General features: G+C 31.9%; 1 protein-coding gene across 4 annotated transcripts in view; it reads right to left on the bottom strand.

Annotated features, from left to right (window-relative positions):
• LOC131852985 (hepatic leukemia factor) overlaps positions 1-21,366 on the bottom strand; it is a 179,191-nt gene that overhangs the window by 96,904 nt on the left and 60,921 nt on the right. The gene's annotated exons all lie outside the window — the stretch shown is intronic.

Here is a 21,366-nt window from a genome sequence, read left to right as displayed (position 1 = left end):
AAGAGAATTGGCTGTATCCTCGTCCGATCGATATAGTCGCGATTCCACGAAGGGTATTTGCTCCCCTAACCAGACGATGTATATGAATTGAACATAAGTACTCATAGCCGTCATTGAGGGTGTTGCTATTGAGATAAATATACCTAATTACATATATTGGATATTTCCTAGCATTCGATTACTCACCTACTAACTAGAATAATACCTGAATATATCTGAATAAGGTAAGTATGAAAGTACATTATTACAGTTGACTTTATAAAATACATAGACTGTAATTCAAGTAAGTTAATAAAATAGCTAGAGAACATAGTTTATTACGTCAAATTTATAGCCTCTTCGCTAGGTAATATAAGAAGATAGGTGGACTATAATAGTTTACCGTGTAATTGGAACGGCAAACACGTTGACGGCCCACCTGAAGGTAAGTGGTAACCGTTACCTGTATACATGAACAGCACTACGGACCTCATGTTAGCATGCCATACTCTTATATCATTTCAGGGAACTAAAATATCACCTCATATCTTATAATTTCACTGCCTTATCTGGTGAACCTATGACCAAAACACAGGTTGCAAAACAAGCTGCGGCCGAAATAGTTGAGACTGAGGTACCTACAATTTGTACGGAGTTTTCCTTGATACAATATTACTGTACCTTCAGTAGATAACGTAAACAAATTGGTGAACTACATAGTTTATTTAGTAAAGTGTATCTCCATCGATCACTATGTAATGCAAGGAGATAGATGTCACGTATAGTTCATTTTGTAAAATATAGGTACGGTGTAAAGGAAGTTGATCTGATAAATTTGTATTATCCGTCTCACTATGTCATAAAACTGTCTCTATTAATGATATGGCATTTTGCTTCCTTCGGTCCTTATCGTTCGTTTTGGTTGTTATCCATCGCCCTGACTAACTCGTCTTTAATTCTGTGTCTGTGGTTCTACGATTCATTGTCTGGACATTAGAATAAGCAGATTCCAGAGGATATCGGATAAAATTTTATGAAATATTTTATAAACTGAAATATATTTTACCTATAATCTATTGAAGATTATATCAATCAAACCTCATGATTCGATAATTTAAGTTTATAATAAAAGTCGTGCGAATAAAAACTTTTACGTCTTAAACTACTGTTGAAATGATCTTTCCTAGAAAACAAAGGAATAACTAACTGTAATACAATGGTATACTCTCAAGCATTAAAACTACTATATACAATTTTAGACTATACAATTGTAAACATCTCTATTTTCAGCTTGAATTAGAATTATAATATAGCTCTATTTAAAATATTTAACGCATTAAAAGTTAAAATGCGAATAATATAAAACGATTAAGAGCATTAATTTAATAGTGTATATAGTAATTAATAAAAGGGTAATTTATATTAATATTATATTATTTGTTTATAATGAACAAACTGACGAAAAACCTTTAATGATTCTAGACATTCTTTCATCCATATCCATTACATCAGCGAAAGAGTGAAAGTGGAAAAGCATTTATTTGTTTTCGAATATTGATAGAATGGAAATGCTGATGTAAATGAGAGATGAGACGAGACGAGACGACGTCTGTGAACGCTCAGATGCATAATGCCGCGCAAAGATGTCTTCTGGATTGCAATAGGCAGGTAAGTGGTTAGATGCGCGCAATCTGTCTCCGCATATCGCTTACAGATTTAGGCGTCCATTGAACTAAGGATACAGCTCTTCGACAGAACTCAGTAACAATGGAATGCGCTGTCGAAGATGCACCGTGCTGTTCTATTTCAAGAATATGTGCAGAGCTCGTTGTTGTCGTGCATTTCGGGAGATCTAAAATTGCGTCAAATAATAATTTTATTGTTACTCACTAAATAGTTCAGCTGTATATTTTTAGGCACGGGCGGGAAACTTTATGTGAGACATACATATGTACATATGGGACCACATTCGGGTGATACAATACAATTTGTTCTTGATTACTGTATTATATATTATTTTTATTGCTGCCAAATTCCACAAAGTTTAAACAATCTTAACTAATATTATATATACTAAAACATTTGATGTGAAACAGATTATTTCATTAGAACGGATATATTATGTTTCATGTAATCTGGTAGGCAGTGAAATTTCTCACTTTTTTATAAATGAAATGTAATTAAAACGCAAATACCAAAACCATTAATTTTGTTCATGCGCTGACTTTAATTAAGTATTAGATAACGTTATTTAATTATTGGAAGGCTTCTACGCTTGGCGCAAATAGAATTTAATATTAATACTAACGCCATATTATTGGAATTTTCTTAGTATGTTTCCTTAGTCTACTTGCAATATTTCTGCGTTTTTCAAGTGGAATATTTCGATTAAAAGTATACTCTATACATTATTAACTTAATTTATTACTCATATTTAATATTTTTAATAAATTAAATTAATCATATAAATAACTTAAATATGTTTTTACAATTATTTACAGCTTATTACAATACTAATGCTAATGGTCGCAGTTCAATTCCTCGCACGGTACAAACATTTGTATTGAAGAAATCATACGAAGCTGGATATTTTTTATGTATATTATGTATGTATTTACAAATAAAATGTATTTATATTAGTTGCGTTATCGGTTGCATTATCGGAGCGGTTTACCTGGGTAATTTGCTTTTTCCCAAAATAGGCTAACTGAACCTGACTTCACGCTCATTTTTACATCCTCCACTGGAGCCCCCCGTGCAGCATTCTATTATCATCCATAAATTAATATCTGGTCTTTAACAAATTAACATTGGATAGATACAAATGTTTAGTTGTGAAACCAAACCACTAAATAGAAGATATAAGCTATTACTGTGTCAACAGATGAAGATTGTACAGTGTTGCCGTTTATTTCTGCAGCTAAGCATATTACTTCCTGTGTTCCAATTTAAAAGGGAAGGCAATGCGAACGTCTTTAACAACAGACAGACAAGATATATATATTATATTAGCGGCTCTAGTATATTCATTGCTTTATTATATATACATATATAAGCAATTTTATTTATTTATGTATGTCAACTTTTAATACTCAAGTTTATGGGTTATTCTTCTTGTTTTGAGACTTTCAAATGACCAAATGACAAGTAGATTAAGTAAATAAATGTAACTATTCAAAAGTGGTCAGATTTAAGATTATTTTAAAAAAGATTTTTTATTCTATTCTATTCGCGCTCCTTGCACCCAAGAAACACATCTGACCTAGTTTAGGTACTACTGTTAATACAAATTCCAATAGAGTACATATAAATAATGTAAAATAAAAACGAATGTAATTCATTGTAATTACATATTAAATAAATAAATATAACTCAATAAGTTTAAGCTTGTATAAAACTAAGAACAGACCAGTCAGATCAAACATCACCCGTTCATAGGAATAAGACTATATATATCATCATACTACATGCACGTCTTTGTCTACCATTTTAGTCACATGATAAACGAAATAATTTTAATATGGTTACTACCACTGGTTTCTACGATTCCTGTTCATTATCTAATATTGTTTTCATTACATACGTCAGTGGTAGATACACAGTTAATTAAGTAGCGACCTTCTACTATTTAATTAATTTATCCCGATAATAAAGTGGCCAAACCATCACATAAGCGGACACAGCAATTAGTTTCTTGTTGAATTTCATATACGAGCGCATTTTATTTGTTAATTTCATCCCAGATTATGACAATACCTCTGTTAAATTTTAATTAAATTTTATACAAAATTTCGCAATTTCGTTTACATTATGAAGATTAAATGTTAGTTTATTTATACTCTGTAGAGACTAATTAATAAATATTTTTCGTTAATTAAATATTTTTATTATAAATTAGAGATAGACTGCAAATAGTCATTTGTTCGTGCATATTTTAGCCATCGCGCAGCTTGCTTTGTAAGCTGAGTTTTAGTTGTAGGGTGCAGATTAGGCAACGAAATTAGCAGCATAAGAACAGCATCCTGACATCTTGATCTTCTTATTGGCCGTTAGGACACCCGTGATACCACTCATGATACATACGTGATAACATTAAGTCCGTACTGCTGTTCATGTATATAGGCGACATTTATCGCCCAACATCAGAGGGGCCAAAAGCTTGTTTGCCATTCCAATTATCAATATTGCTCATAACCAGGGCTGGTAAAAAGTCGTCTTATTATTATTTTTCTTTTGTTTTGTGATTATGATGGTGGTTCCCCTAATTTCAGATTTATTATGAAATTAATAATGCCCAAAATCATTTGAAAATTGTAAGAGGTTCTTATCAATACATCTCATCTCAACCTACATTCCGAATTGATGGTAAATTTTACTGATCGTAAGTGGTTGTAATAAATATATTTCGATTTAATTTATGTTCCGTGACGTAGAAATGAATGATTCTAAGAAGATAGATTTCCTTATTTATTTCATGGAACTTCTCTCTAGTTACACTTGTACCTAATATTCATTAATATACACACAATGATAAGAAAAGTATTAGTAGATATTCCGAATATGAAGACATGAAAAAATATATGATTGATTATGCTTCTGTTCTAGTGAAAGTTGCAATTAGTACTTAATTACATAGTATAAAACAAAGCAGCTGTCGCTGTCTGTCCGTCCCTATGTATGCTTAAATCTTTAAAACTACGCAACGGATTTTGAAGCGGTTTTTTTACGGATAGATTGATTGTAGAGGAAAAGATTTATATATGTAATACATGTACACCCGGGCGAAGCTGGGGTGAATAGCTAGTAATTATATAAATAACTAATTAGTAGTGGCCGTGTCTTCGTCTGCATATGCATTTGAAGAAGCCATTTAGTTACCATAATCAAACAACAAAAACGTACAATGCTGTTATATTATACTTTAAATATGCCTAATATATGTAGACATTGCATTATACTATGTAGAAATAGAGATAAAGATAGTAATAATAATTGGAATGAAATATTTATAATAATTTAATTATGGATTATATTAGAACAATCTTCACATAATATGCACATGTATATATAAAATTTTCAGACCTGTATGCAGGTTGAACACTGTATTCTACAAATAAAATTATTTAATTTGATTTTAATAAAAATAATATAAATTATTATGAAATCCAATCATTTATTTGTAAAAATAGAAACATTACATGTACTGGTTTTAATCATTAGATATACCTTCCATTACTCTTTCTCTTAACAAAATGATTGTGTTTATTTGTTCGCGTGTTGCCTAATTAATATCTGATTTATCGTCGGCAGATATCCATTACCGTCATAGCGACTCTCGTAACCATGTAGAGTGATTTATGATCTGTTGATATTAAAATAGCTTAATGCATTGTAAAATGAATTGATACATTTGCAAAATCATAATTTAATAAATGCAATTTATTTGGCCACCATTTCAATTACTTAACATGCATTCTACGAAACATTTACATATATGTATAGATAGTATGTATGTCAAATAATATTATATACATATGTATAATGATAAACATATATACATAAATAAAGGGGCTCTAGCTGAGGATTTAGTACAGAGCCTGTCTGCGAAATCCGCCTTTCCTAAACTGGCTCCAGAATGTGAATCGAAAAATTAAAAATGGATCCTTTCTTATTATATGAACTTGCACATAGACAAGACATTATTACTATCATAGACTATTTCTACATAAATAGTTATTCTACGTTAGTATTATCATATTCTAACGTTGTTATAGATCACATTGCAATTAATATGAATGAGGCATTGAAGAGATTGGAACTTGTTACCAAACTATGCAGCTCTATCGGAAATAACTTAGCTCTCCGCTAACTGTGTAAGTATGCTTAACGAAGTTACCACTGGCGCTGAACACGATCTGCAACTGTAGCGTCTATTTCAGTTCAATTTCCGTCGTAATTACTCAACTTGTATTTGAAGTACAATGAGAAATAAGTCAGCACTGTTATTTACAACTCACTTTTAACTTGTTTACTCTTGTACCTTTTGTTAGTCGATGTTCAGAGGTCAGTGAATCCAGTATTGCCGGATTTAGCGCTAATTGGAACTCATTAGCAAACGTTTATATTTCGAGAGAAGTGCAATTGTTTGTAAACAGTCTACTATTTTAAAATACAGGAGCCACTTGTTTTTTTTTTATTATTATTAATGGAATGGCAAATAAGCTAACCGTAACACGGCGCTCGCCTTCTAATCCCAAGCTATACGGTTTGTGTTATGGGTATTTAAATGCTTTTTAAAGTGAGCGATTTTGTTAAATATGAGATATATGAATATTAATGAATTGGCTCATTATTAACAACAGATTGATTTCGTTGTTGTTCATTAAATTGGAAACAAGGCTTTAATTAGGTCAGTACTCTATACACTGATCAACATACATATTTATTACTCACATTGCACCGAGCAGGTAGTATTGGTTTGCATGCTTTCTTATTTATTACCGAAAATCAATTACATTTTAATCGGTATTATGTCAGTACAGAGTAACGTGCATAGAGGGTTGTAACATTTGTTTTCGTGGCCATAAGCCACGGTGGTCTCCTTATACACTCACTCACGCTACACTAGAAATGTTCCCTTTCCTAGACAAATAGAAATGTAAATAGAAATTATTTAGGTGCATTCGACTCTTATGATCTTTTAGTGTTTAAAAATTGGGGTAATAAACTATTTTATATTTATTAAAAAGAAACTATCCACGTAAATATCCGTAATCTATAACAAAAACTCCAGACTAAAAACTACCACACAACCAACTATAAAAAACTGCAATTAATGTTTTCTGGACAATTGGGAAACTTTGCCCTCATGCTCACGCTAGCTTTTAACTATGACTGTGTACGTAAAAATCTGAATTATATCCAAGTATGAAGTGATAAATAGAGCAATTATATTTTTTGGTTATATAATATAGCTTGTAGCAGTAAGGTGACTAGTTTCGTTTTACTGCAAACAAAATAAAGGCAAAGAAGCCTCCATCCGAAAAATTGGAAAAGTTTGCATCTTTAGGGATATCACTTTAAAATTTAATATATAATATTCTGCCGTCATAGTTATCGTTGCCATACATTTCTATAATACCTTAACCGATTTTAATGAAATTTTATATGTATAGTAGGTAACCTGAAAATATGTTGTTATGTATTTTTTATACCCCTAAATGATATGTGGCCCAAATTTATACTTTAATTTTTAGATACAATTTTCATTGTTTTACGATTCGGTATTAAATATATACACAAATATAAATTTCAACCCTTCTACCATGAACCTCTATTTTTAACAGCGATATTTACACAACGTTTGTCGGGATGCAAGTCTATTTATATAAGCTTCCTAGATAAAAACTTGACGCAACCGTACATATAGATAAATAAAATAAAAGTATTATAAGAGAGGAAACTGATTTTTGTATGAGCAAAGTAATCCCGGGAAGCGATATAGACTTTGTACAAAGGTGTTTGCATTATTACCTCTGTCTCACCTATTTCTGCTAAACAGCATAATTTGTATGTATTTCTATTCAGTTTTAAAGGTGATGTATACAGTAAAGTTACAAAGAAACGTATTATGATACCTTAGTTCTTAGTAATAAAAACAACAACTTGTGAACATCACGTCACGTCTGATGCAGCTCATATCTGCAGGCGACAGTTCCCATTTTCCATCAAGTGAACTTCGCTATTTCAGCTTCATGAAATGTAATATATATATATACCTACACTCGTTTTATGTATACGTAGGACACCTGCACCTTATCACATGCTGTATATAAAAGATTGTGGAAATAAAAACGCTAACCTACATAATATAATGCAAAGGTCGTACGTCCTCAATGGAGTCGCGAGTGGGACATGTGAATACTGATTTTTGTAAAGAGTCATAACGTACGTAGACAATACCCAGTATGTTTAGTTTTTATAATTAATAAATAATAATAAATAACGACAGATTTTCTAACAATATTTCAAAGAAACTTGTTCGTTTTCATGACTGAAAACAATGGAATTAATAAACAAACTTATATTAATATACATCAGATTTAAATAATATATACCTTTGATTATATTTATTTATAGTAACGGGTATACCAAAAATAAATAATTAGGCGATTATAAATATTCTTTCATCTGTACAAAGATATGCATTAAGTTAGTTATCATTTTAACGATGTACATTGGCGACGGTAACCACTTACCATCAGATGGTCCGTCACATTGTTTCCCATTCTAATTGCATAAAAATGTATATTTACGAAGTTAAAGAAGATTGCTAGTACATAATGGAGACTATCTATCCTTATTAAAATGGGTTGACAAATATACTCTGTCAGTTTATGAATATTAAAATAAATATACTTGGCACAAAGTAATTGCTCTACACAAAGTCGCTTTGTAACTTGTAACAAAGAATATTTATTTAAAGTCCATCCAGGTTTATCATAACTTCAGTTCATAGAATTCTTTCTAGAAAGAAATAAAGAATATATTTATTGTCAAGTATTGCACTATTGCAACACATTCATATAACCAATAACTAAATGTTAAGAATTGTTGTCCGACTTATGTGAATAGGATTACTAGTTGTTCTCCGCAACTTTGTCTACTTTTAGGGTTACACATTGCCTAAATTTATTTCTATAAAGTAGTAAACCCTATACTCTCAGTAGGTCTTATGATACAATATACCCACCATTTTACCGTTTAGTCGTGCCAATATATCTGTCAGTAAGTTGATTAAATAGACACGCTTTCATATTTATAATACTGGTATGGATAGATTTTTACGCACAAAAATGCTGGTTCCATATTTCAACTAGGTTCTACGTTTCTCAAACTCTGATTTCGCGTAGATGTACACGTTATACATATAAAATTTCTCTTGAATCACTCCATCTATTGGCAAAAACTGCATTAAAATCCGTCGCGTAGTTTAAAAGATCTATAAGGATTTTTTTGCTTCATTTTATACTATGAAAAGCATAATATTATTAATCTATTTTATTTTAAATGAGATATAAATTCTCTTAAGTTTCTAAGTCAAAAGCTAATTTTGACTGTATCTGTGGTCTAGCGGCGCCTTACTTCCGATGGTCGTTGGTTCGATTCCTCACAAGGTAAAAACATTTGCATTCATGAGTGTGATTGTTTGAATTGGTCTGGGTATATTATATACATAGTTACAAAAAAAATTATATTTATCATTTGCGTAATACCGCTAACACAAAGACGTTTTATTAAATATAAGTTTTCATATGAGACCACTAAAATTAGGAACATGCTAAGTTAAATATATACTTTTAAAACTGTAGTGTCTGAAAAGTTCTGAAATGTTCTGAAGAGTTATTTTTAGGAAACAAGCCTCTCAGTGCCTTTAAATAGTGTTCTACATTTAACTCCTTTACAGTTTACAGCCACGTTGCGGTTAAATCAGGTATGTCAGTAACTTTTATAAATACTACCACACAAATAGTTTTGTCTCAATGTACATATTTAGCATTAACACAAAAATGGTTTTCAGTGTTAAATGAATACGTTTTTATTATGATTTGAATTTTATAATGATTTAAAAACAAAGATTGCAATAAGATTTAGTTATAATCTGGTTGCAGTTTCTTAATTACTTATAGACTATTCTGGAAATTTAATAAATTTTCAAAATATATTATTAATATTAGAATTACCTAATATTTTATACGCATCCGTTTATATTATCCGTTGTTATAATTTTTTTCTCAAGAGTCAAGAGTTTCATTTTACCACAACATCGACAGGTGAAATTAGAATCTACTAGTGGGATAAAGGTATGTAATAATTATAATTATTATTCAGGACAATCCACACTGCGCCGCCCTGTCTAAGCAGAACTCGTGTTATGGATACTAGACAACTGATTGTACCATGCGAGGAATAGAACCCGCAACCATCGGAAGTAAAGCGGTGTGGCCGCTAAATCACTGAGGCCGTCATTATATTATTTTAATTAATACTATAGGATACTATATACTATAGGAGAGTATTAAGTAATATAATCTATTGATTGAACTGATCTTTCATACTTTATCTTAAAAGTATTAAGGCTTATATATTTAAACATACCTGAAATCAACTACACGTTGATATAATTTATTCAACAACAAAGTTTCAATTATTACACATACCGTTTAATGGAAAGCTAGCAAACTTGCAAAGTTCAAATAATTAAATACTCATGTGTAACTACCAAGTTTCTAGACTAACTGCATATTACGTTACGGTGTGAATCTTCTCTATAATAATTTTATAATAATTTAACTCGAACATACCTTCGTATTTCAAATTGAGAAAGTTTCAAACAATTATATTTGAGGAAAATTCTATAAATTGTTTTCATCTCAACTCTTCGTTGTATAAGAAATATAAAAAGAACAGGAAATAAGTTTCCCGAAAAGCGATAGAGCAGTAAATAAATAACTATACTTTATCTACTATTATGGTGTAGTCAAAAATAAATAACTTTACTATTACTACTGTTATCTTGTTCTCAGTTCACAGGCTGTTTAAACTGACCACGTTATGGTGAATTCAAAACTAACAAGCCCATATTTCTCTCCGTATATTTGAATTAAACGCGCCAACAGTCGACCTTAGCGAGTTATCCAGGCAGATGATCTAGTACAAAGGTTGATATGAATATTTATGTGATGTACACTAGGCTTTATATTTCCATTGGTCGTTGCGAGATATATTTATTCAATTCCCGTATCTAAAGACGCGCTCGGGACTGGGGCGGTACAGAAATAAAGAGCGATCCCGCATCACCTCCGCCGGCTGGAAGTTTAAAATAATACAAAATGTCTTGTTGTAATATTATCAACATGTCCGAGAGCTCGCCGACAGTTCGGGTGCATTCGTATATGTTTATTTTTTTCTAATATACAAATCAAAGGAATAAATTTATACGACTTTAAATTATTTTTTTATAAATGAGTACATACTCTAGTATTTTGCTTACACGAAAATTAATGTAATTCAACACAGACTATTTTAACTTAATTTGTATTGTATATTTTCTGTTAGAATATAAATTTAATTTAAAATGTATTGCTGTAAATTCAGAATAATATGAACAATACACAGACATGAAATAAAATAACAATTCTTATAAGAACATAAGCAGCAGCTTGTGTTATGTACTAGAGTAATGATATAAATAAATAGACACATTTTTATAGTAAATATATACATAATACTTATAGCCAGATTGCTAAAACCAATCATACTCATGAATACAAATGTTTGTACCCCAAGGAATCGAAACCGCGACCATCGGAAGTGAAGTGGTGTGCTGGGAGGCCGTCAATCTCTATTTTGTGTTGTGCGAGTAATGTCTGAACATAAAAATCAAACTTCACTCTAAAAATAGAAGTTATTCTAGTATTTGTGAATTCTGAAAGAAGTTACATTGCGCACCTATGTGCATAAAAAAGAGTTATTTTAAAATCAGCCACGGACGCATAAATTTCATTTATATTCATGGAGTTAACGCAATCTGTGAAACTAGCTCTCTCACAACCAGCCATTGAATCGATTTCAGCTATTTTTAATATTCGATACATATTTATTAGGTCCGTAGCGGTCTAAAAAATACTAAATAAAAAATACAATAACTAAATATAAACATTTAAATAAAAATAGACAGAAAATATTAAAATAATAATATTAATTACATATATTTTTTAATATTCGTATGGAAATGACTTTCCATCTATGTTATTTATGTATTTATTATAACGGAAGCTCTGTTTAGCTTATTATTTTTTGTGTATTAAATACAAAAAATTACTCATGCTTTACATTACTTTTGTGTTATGAGTGGGTATATGCACAACAAATGTGTTTATAACAACAATACATATTTTTTTACAATTTCTAAATAAAACTGTCAATCAGACTTAATTGCATTTTATTCCTAGAAGTTTTTTTTTACTTTAATCCACATTTTAGTAATTGCAGTTTTTTTGCCAAATAGCTTTGCAGTTTGTTGGCAGATCATGTTCGCAATTCAGAATAAATTTTTATGTTCATTTCTATGTATACATAGTACCAAATATCACTGCCAATTTTATCCTTTTTTTATTTCATCGACTGCAAATAATTTTGAGGTACCAGTCAAATAGTGAATTCATAATTTGTTCCGTTTTGAAATTTGAAAGAAAATAACGACTATGATAAATGGTTATTGATTTAGTTTAATAATATATAAATTAAATTAAATCAATAACCATTTATTATTTATTAAAAAAACCGATAAAGTGTTGTGAAACTGCCTAAGTCCGAGGGTGCCTACCCACTATAAGTATAAAAAATCATTCAAATCGCTGTTTCTTTCAGAAGTATGGCAACTAACACTGTGACATAACAATTTTATGTAAAATATTTAAAACATTGTCAATATATAAAAAAAATACGCAAGTTAAAAAACTTACTCTTACTGCAATTAAATTGTATTATTATTACCTCATTTAACAGTTTTTTGAAGTTTTCAACTTAGCTATACGGAATAAAAAAAAATAAGTTGGTTTTGGCACAATAATCCACTTAGACAAAGTAGGACACTTTAAACTTCTATTTTATTTACTAGTTTCTAAAATATAGCGTGTGTGATAGACAGTCGTATCGACAGAAGCGCGCAATAACAGTTCCGTTTCAGCGCTTCCGCATCGGAACCTTAAACAATAAATGAAATAACATTACAAAATACACGTGTACAATGAATAGCACGAAATTCTACAAAAACCTACCTACTTTTCTACTCTGTGGACGACCGTTGCGCTTAACGCCGCCATTACTTCGGCTATTTTGAAAACATTTGCGTACATTTGCCGGCTACAGTGTAATCTATTATTTGTATGGCCGGCTCCAAATCGCAGGTCCAAGCCAGGTCCTTAATGAGTTTGTTTGTGTCGTTTAACGTGATTAGCTGGAACTATTCGATGCTCTGTTCGCAGTGTGCTTGTAATATCAATTTTACATGCGTCTGAAATAGGATTATGTCACTCTAAATCTATGAATACGCCTCTGTTTAAAATAAGCGAAACGGGCAATGGGCGAAGGAAATTAGATTTTTATTACTATAGACATTTTTCACAGACATTGAACAAAGTAGAGTTGATTTCTTCATGTTGCTATGTTGAAAGTTGATTGCATTAAGTTGCTGCTACTAGAAGTTTATAAAGACGCCACAACTTTCTTATAATAATTTTCCTTTATAATGAAAATAGCAAACAAATTGATAGCAAATAATAATAAAGAAGAAAAAAGAGATATTCTATTGACGTTTATTTCCGCAGTGATCCTATAAGTGGTGCACAAACAAAAGAAAATAAAGAATAAGTTATTAAAGAGAGTTAAACCTACAACGCAAGTCATTTGCGTTGTAGGTTTAACTCTCTTCTACAAGGAGAACACTGAATAAATATAATAAACGAAACTCTCCAATGTACTGAAGGAACTTAATATTATATTTTGAAGCTCAACCAATGAAATACGACTAACTAAGTTTCAAATTATGTTAATCCCGGAACTTTTTACGAAAGCCAAGGATATATATCTATAACACTCGTAATGCAGAGGTTAGTCTTACACTTTAAGAAAAACATCTCTTTAACAAAATAATGGCACTGTTGTATTAATTAAAATTTATATAAAGTTCCTGAAAATTTCAAACATAGGCAGTTTCGTATTTTTATTAGCATCAGGGATTGTTCGACATTAAGAACTTTGACTTTATGTGATTATAGTTTGATATTATTCATTGACATCAGGTGAATATTGTGATTTATATATTATTATATAATATATTATTGTATCCTATAGGCATATATATTGAGTTCTAATTATATTTTGTTTTTGTTATTTATTTTATGTGCACCGTCAACAACTATTCTCTGCACCACCCATGGTTAACTGGTAGAAAATGGCCCATGGTGTTAACCCCACCAAATGTACTTCCTACCTTTTATATCTAGTATATTGAAGTTAAATAAATAAAATAGTGTTCTAATATTTTAATGAAAACAAATGGAATGACATGCATGTCATGTAACTTTATATATTTAGTAAGATCCTAAGTTGTCCTATGTTGCAACTAAATGAATAAATTATTATTTGTATAAATGTATATCCCAATGTACCCTCAAAAGTAAAGTTATGATTCAGCCAAGTCTAACTTCCTAAGTTAAACACAAACATTTAAGTTATTACACACTTAGTGTTTATGATAATATTCATTTATTTTGCCATTTCCTGAGAGAAAAAGCAAATAATCAAGTATAATGATGGGCAATAAATCAGCGATAATTTGACAACTGGGCGTATCGTCGGCGAAGGGCTCGGTGATACGGACATTCTGGAATCATTCACTCAGTTCACGACCTTGATGATGTATAAATCGTTCAGGATTTGACCGTTCAATATAGTCATTATTATAGCCCTTTCGAAAAGGGTTGGAACGGGTTTTAATTATTGCTTTTTATTAGGTTTGTAAACAGAAAGATCATTTTTAGTTATTTCGTTTTGTACACTCTCTTCCACAATGACAGTACGTCTGGCGTATTAATGCCAACTAGTTAGCTTGAATACTATAATCTGGGCTGAATGTGCATCCTATTTGAAAGGCAGGGACATTATAGTATACTCAGAATTATATTGTTGCCACAAGGCTACGACCCTTGTAAATAGCATTTAATGTTAACATTCATGCTTCAAAACTTAATTTACTATCAGATAGACCGTATGCATTATTAACATTGCGAAAAGACTAGTTTTTAATAAAAAAATCAACGTCATCCGCACATCGCCTCAACGTCGAGAACTCACTGCGATTTGATTTGTAACGCCATTCATCGAATCGGCCATTAAACCGAAAGGGAAACTGCTCGTAAATACTATTAAAGTTAAGTTTGTTATTCTATCGACCAATAAACAAAACCTATTCAATAATTACAAGTGATACGTGTTTTAAAATCAATCAGCTAACGCAGCTGGCGCGAATCCAGAACACGGCGGCAGAAAAATCGTTTGAGAAATGAATAGGTTTGGCGGTGTCCCCCCCCCGGACCACCCCACTCCTTCCATTCCTCATTCCTCGAGTGCTGGCCTATATTTCGGCCCCTTATCGCGTAGGTAGCGTAGTCGGAAGTGAGCCCTCGTACTAGTCCAAGCTGCACTCCAATTCAACGAAACGTCATCATCACGCCCCTTCATACCATTATATACATACTTTTATTGTATAAACATTGTAACACTAGATCTTTTGAGTGTCCTGTACTGGTGATCTATTCTGACTTTTATCACGATTCAAGCATTCAAGTACACTCAGCGAAGTGACATTTACCAATGTAACCGACTGTACCTTACCTGTGATTATAGTGGTGAAGATATAACTTGACATTAGTAAAATAGAAAAAATAATCATATCAATTACAGGCTCGTGTGAGTATGTGGAAAGTAATCTTATAGTTGCCACAGGTTAGTAAATAAAATGGGGAAATCGAAGGCCATATACAAGGTCAACCTAATAAATTAATAAGTCTTAGCTAGAGGCATAACCTTTCAGATTTATTTGAAACCTACGGAATATTTGTGTCACTTTGTTATTTTTTCGTTGTTGGCAAGTATTAGGGTCACTAGGGTTATTGCTAATAACTCCAAAGGTATATAAATCTTGAGATCTATTCAGAACTTATATCAAATGTTTGCCTAAGAACGCTTGGTTGAGAGAGAAAAAAATATTATGTGTAATATATTATTATTGGACAATTTACACTGCGCCATGTAGTCCGAAGCTAAGCTTAGCTTAAGTTATGGGTAGAAAACAGTCAGAACTCATGAATACAAATATTTGTACGATGCTAGGAATCGAGCCCGCAATCGGAAGTTAGGCGGTGTACTAAACAGCTACATGTCAACTGATGATGTCAACCATCCTCCAATCATCTGGTAAAAAACAACGGAAACGAGCTGCTAACAGTAAAATTAAGTGAGGCAGAGAAATACAAGCTTGAATACCTTTCTCTGAATAAAAATTGTAACAAGCTATTTGATATAGCACAGAAATATACACAGTCAGGCATCGAACATGTTTACCGTCATAATAAATTTTACGCGATCGTAGTTCTTGTAATAAAACCTGAATACGGTTTGATAGCCCTAAATATAATTGAACGGACTGAAAATGAGTCATTTGGCATAACGCTCAGATTGTATATAAGTAAATAAACAAATAATCTATTTTTTGCACTATCTCGTGACCTACCCGAGAGAAGTATTACAAATATACTAGAACAGATGATTTGAAGGCAAAAATATATTTTATTGCGATCGTCTATTTTCATCTGTTTGGTTATAGTATCTTTACTGAAAACACTTTTATTGTTGTAGAATTTAGCTTAAATAAGAAAGATTACAGAGCAGAAAGACCTATACGAGACATATGCCAGGACTTTCTACTTATTTTCCGAATTAATGATAACCTAAAAATAATTAGGTCTAAACCTAATGATATCTTATGGTATCGTAGAATTTAATAGACATAAAAACTAGATAGAAGATAATTTGGAAGTTGGAGAAGCTGTATATTTGCGAGCTTTTACAGATTCAACATACCTTTTCACAAGTGATATTCGCGCCGTTCTACCTGAAAACAGCACTGCATATCACTAAGTCATTCACGCAGCGTTTAATCGGAGTTCCCGATCGAGGGCATTCAAAGCGGGCCACTCCAAATCAGTAGTTGGAACCAGGTGTTCGCTCAGTCGGAGATAATTCGAGGAAGCTGGATATCTCGCATTCCTGAAACCTATTTGGCTTTATTTGGCTTTACGCACGGCTCGCTAATCAAAGTGTCCACATATTTGTGTTTACGCTACCTCTATTCCATTTGAAATTCTAGTCTAACAATGCTACTGTACTGTGTGGTTGAACATACCTATAAGATGAAGGACGATATGAAAACAATGTACAATGCAGGTGAGCGGCGACTGCTCTTGAAAGGTGAAATTTATTCACTGAATTTCTTCATTGCATTAAAGGAAGGTTACATTTGTTACGACTGATAATGATAAACAAACTATCGGATCTCTTACTAAAATGTATTTCGCTGTAATAGGATCACCTCATGTTCCTGTTGTTACTACAGCGAAATACTATTCAGTAGATAGTACTCTGTCCATGGTCTTGTGGTGACCATGAAATTTCTATTGAAGATTATGACTGATGTCAAATTCTTACTCAAATTTACAATACAATATTATTTTGTTAACACAATAGTCAAGCACAGGTCGATGTTTTTCGTCAAATCTAATTTAAGTCTTCTCATGACTTAGGCGTGCAACCTTGCATAGTGCAAGAAAAGGGCTGTTAAGAGGTGACAGTATTGAACATCGTGATTGTAATTTGTGAATGGGATGTTTTAATTGATTAGATAATAAAAATAGATTAGGATTACGTTAAACGAAAATAGCGAATAGGTAGGTAGATAGTACGGTCGACATGGCGAGTGTCCAAATAATTGTTTAAATTGTCTCGAAAGGGATTTTCCTACGATAATTACTATCGGTTTTCTTTTAATGAAATAGAGTGGAATGTTAAATAAATGCCGGACAATAATAGCTGTACCTTACTTTAATTCTACGTTTGTTTACCAGATTTTGTTTTTGCATATTTTGTTAATGTGTTATTCGCTATTCTGTATGTTTAATTTCTAAGTATTATTTTTTGTAAGTCGTATTTTAATTGTACTTATTCAATGACAAATAATAAGCACAATAAGCCATCAGTTCAGAATGATCTGGGCAGAAATTACGCAAAACTCAGGCTTAACCGCCCAAATGAAGTTATTAACCGTGACCAGCACGGTGCTCCACCAGCACATACCCTTGGCGCGGACGGGTCTACCATTTTATAATCATCCTGTCCGCGCCAAGAAATAATATTTATTTAAAAAAAACTTAACATAAGCACTTTTTCATTGTTTGTATTCACTCATTCGTAAAATTATCATATCAATAACAAGAATAAGCGAAAAAACTCGCGTGTTCCTTATTTAAATAAATATTGTTCCTAAATAAACTAATTAGATTCAGTTTCAACAATAAAAGACTACAAAACTACATTCTGTTTTGTAAGTTCTGAAAACAGAACAAAAGCTTTGTAGAGTTTATCTTGTTAGTAACTGTCTTGAAAATTGCTTTAGACTATAATCTGAATAACTCAACGCTTCGTATTGTCAGCCATTAGCCTGCCGTCTACTGTTCATAAAGGATTTTGAGCGGGTCGTTCGGTCTCATTTGATTTTTGTTAAGTATTTCATGAATGCCAAAGTGAAATAATTATTTATAATTGAATTGACTAATTTCTTACTTTATTCAATTGCATTATAATTTTCTTTAGTTCCAGTGACTTTATATTCCTTCAGCAGAGAGACGAATAAAATTAATTACGAAATCAGTTTAAACCTATACGTTCCTAACACCTCACGAAATAATAATTTATTTTAGAGTTTATCTGTAAATTTTATAAAACAATAAATATTTGTTCAGCGACTATTTAAAAAAGAATAAAATCTGAATGGTGAAACAGGAATATATAGATATTAACAGAATACATATTGGAAGTTTACATAAAACGAATAAATTGCAAACGTCGTGGTGAAAATTGTGAAGTTATGACATATTTTGGTCCTGTCTCATATTTGCAATTTTTCCAGTGATTGACATTTCAATTCCGTGCAGTGCATTTTGCAAATCCTAGAATTATTATAAACATATTTCAAATCATAGATATATTTTTTAAATTACTTAGTATTGGATTTTTCGAGAGCGTATCTTTAAGCGACTTAGACTTGTAGATCATGAGTAAAAATTTGGCCGACATGCATAAAAAATAATTTTTTTGACTGACTTCTGTGAAGGAAACACTGATAACAAATAATAATATAAACCCAGGAAAATCCAACCATATAGCCCCAAGCTAAACATACATTGTTTTATAGGGACTAGATAGCTCATATAAATACTATACATAATATACATAAATACAAATGTTTGCATTTTGCGAGGAATCGAACCCGCGACTTTCTAAACAGATAGACCACCGAGGCGATGGCCTAATAAAAACGTATTCCGACTAGCGATGGTAGTACAGCCCCTTGCCAGGTCGAATTCATATAATATAATAATATATTAAGTGGAATATGGGAAAAAATTTACAAAACGACGTCAACAATTAACAACGCCTCTACCTACACTATATACGATAATAGTCGTGACGTTATATTTATTCTATTGAGTTTAGCTACGATTTTAATTCAGTTTCCTAGTTTCGATTGCTTCAGTTATTGTTCGGAGAGTATGAATGACCAGCCATTGAGCAAAGAGCTAAGAGCTGAACAGCTATATTTAGACGAGCAAGTGGACTGGCTACGCATCGACAGTCGCTCCCGTGACTATGCGACTGTGACGGCCGCGGGTTCATGGTTTCTAAATAGCACGGATTAGTTATAGAATCTCTTTTTCTAGAGAGCCGAGCGTCGTGTAAACTAACGTTCACTACCACACCCAAAAAGTGCTTCAAATCTGAACGACACCAAAAGACTTTGTGTTAATTTATATTCTTGATAATTGTGATGGAAACACCAATATTATAACAAGTAATTACGACAGACGCCGGCGGAATCACTGCCCCTGCCCTGTTCAAATATACACGGCGAAATGTGGACGTTACAAATGATCACAATGAAATCGAAAGTTTCCCTTTCGTTTTCAAATATTAATATAGACTGTTTGAGCCTGCAATTTGGTACCAGAAGAACTTTATTATTTATAATTCCTAATGAATAAAACAAACTATAAATCTTAAGTGAAGACTACCACAGTACATAAGTTAAAACCACACCAGAATGGGTTAAGTTTTTGAGTACGCGGCGAACAAATGCACAAACAATCAGAAAAGTTCGAACAATTATTATTTTGGGTTCTAATAGGTTGATAAAATTCCCAATAATAGTTTTTCCATATATCTTCCATTAATAGACAGCAGTCAGTTACATTCATTAACTAGGTTGATGTTTGCTTTATACTAATCGGTATATTGCTTTATACAAATTTCACATTATTTTTTACTTAGTTACGCGTCGACCTTGGTGGTCTATCGGCTTAACATATACTACCTCCGATGGTTACGGGTTCGATTTTTCGCACAGTACAAACATTTATATTAATCATAATTGTTTGTATTGATCTAGGCGCTTTCCGAGTATGTAAGCATTTAAATATATTTATATTAGTTGTCTAGTTATACCTATAATACAAGCTCTACCTAACTGGATGACGCTGTGTGAATTGTATAGGATTATTATTATTCGAGTATCAAGTCTCGCGCTTAGCTAGTAATAGTTAGAAGCCAATGGTTACGACGGTGTAGTTTAAATTTGTTGGACACGAACACTATTTCAGTTTAAATTTCCGCCCAAGCTAACGTTCCAACGATGGTAACTGTCGATAAATGAACCCCACCGGTTGAACTGGTGCAAATTCCTGGCACGTTAAATCCGATATGGATATATAGCCGTGCAATTTTCATGCAGACATGTCAAACGTACAGTGATACAACATTTAGGAGAGAGAGAATTTAGGCGGACAAATGTTAGGAGAGGATTTAAATTTAATGCCTGTAGTGTGATATCGGTACGTTTGTTATCGTTTTACGTCTATATGGACAAATTGATTTTAAATGAATACGATGTGAAGACACTTTCAATAAGAATTATCGACATGAGCCATTTCTTATCTAAAAAAGTAGCAGAGGTAGTTGCGGGTATCTGATAGTCTTCTATGAATTAATTTACATCTAAGAATAGATTAAATTCAGTCAGTGTTTCTTAACCTATGCAAAGCTGTTAGTTTTAACTGTTAGTAACACCAGTTGAGTGTAGTACAAGTTATACATCTGGCATTAACAGCGGACTGCGGAAGAGCAGTTTGGTCTTTGTCCTAATTAAAATTAAAATCATAATTCCACAGACTACACTGGCGGTTGTATCGTCTGCGCGTGACTTGTCCATTGCTATATATATATATTTAAATGCACTGGAACTGTGATATATATATATATTATTTAAAAGTAGCTGCCCGCCTATGTTTTATTGCGAATATTTTGATAAAGAAAATTAGACCAAATCTTTCTTTTTGCCATTTATATTATTTTTAATGTATTGTTCAATGAAATAACGAAATAATTATTATCAGTCCAATTATTAAACTTTAATATTACATGTAATAGCTAACT

This window comes from Achroia grisella, unplaced genomic scaffold (assembly GCF_030625045.1).
Source record: "Achroia grisella isolate CSIRO2021 unplaced genomic scaffold, CSIRO_AGI_Agris_v1 utg874, whole genome shotgun sequence".
Classification (NCBI taxonomy): Eukaryota; Metazoa; Arthropoda; class Insecta; order Lepidoptera; family Pyralidae; genus Achroia; species Achroia grisella.
The sequence above is the reverse complement of the archived record's forward strand: the minus strand, read 5'-3'. Positions and strand labels throughout refer to the sequence as shown.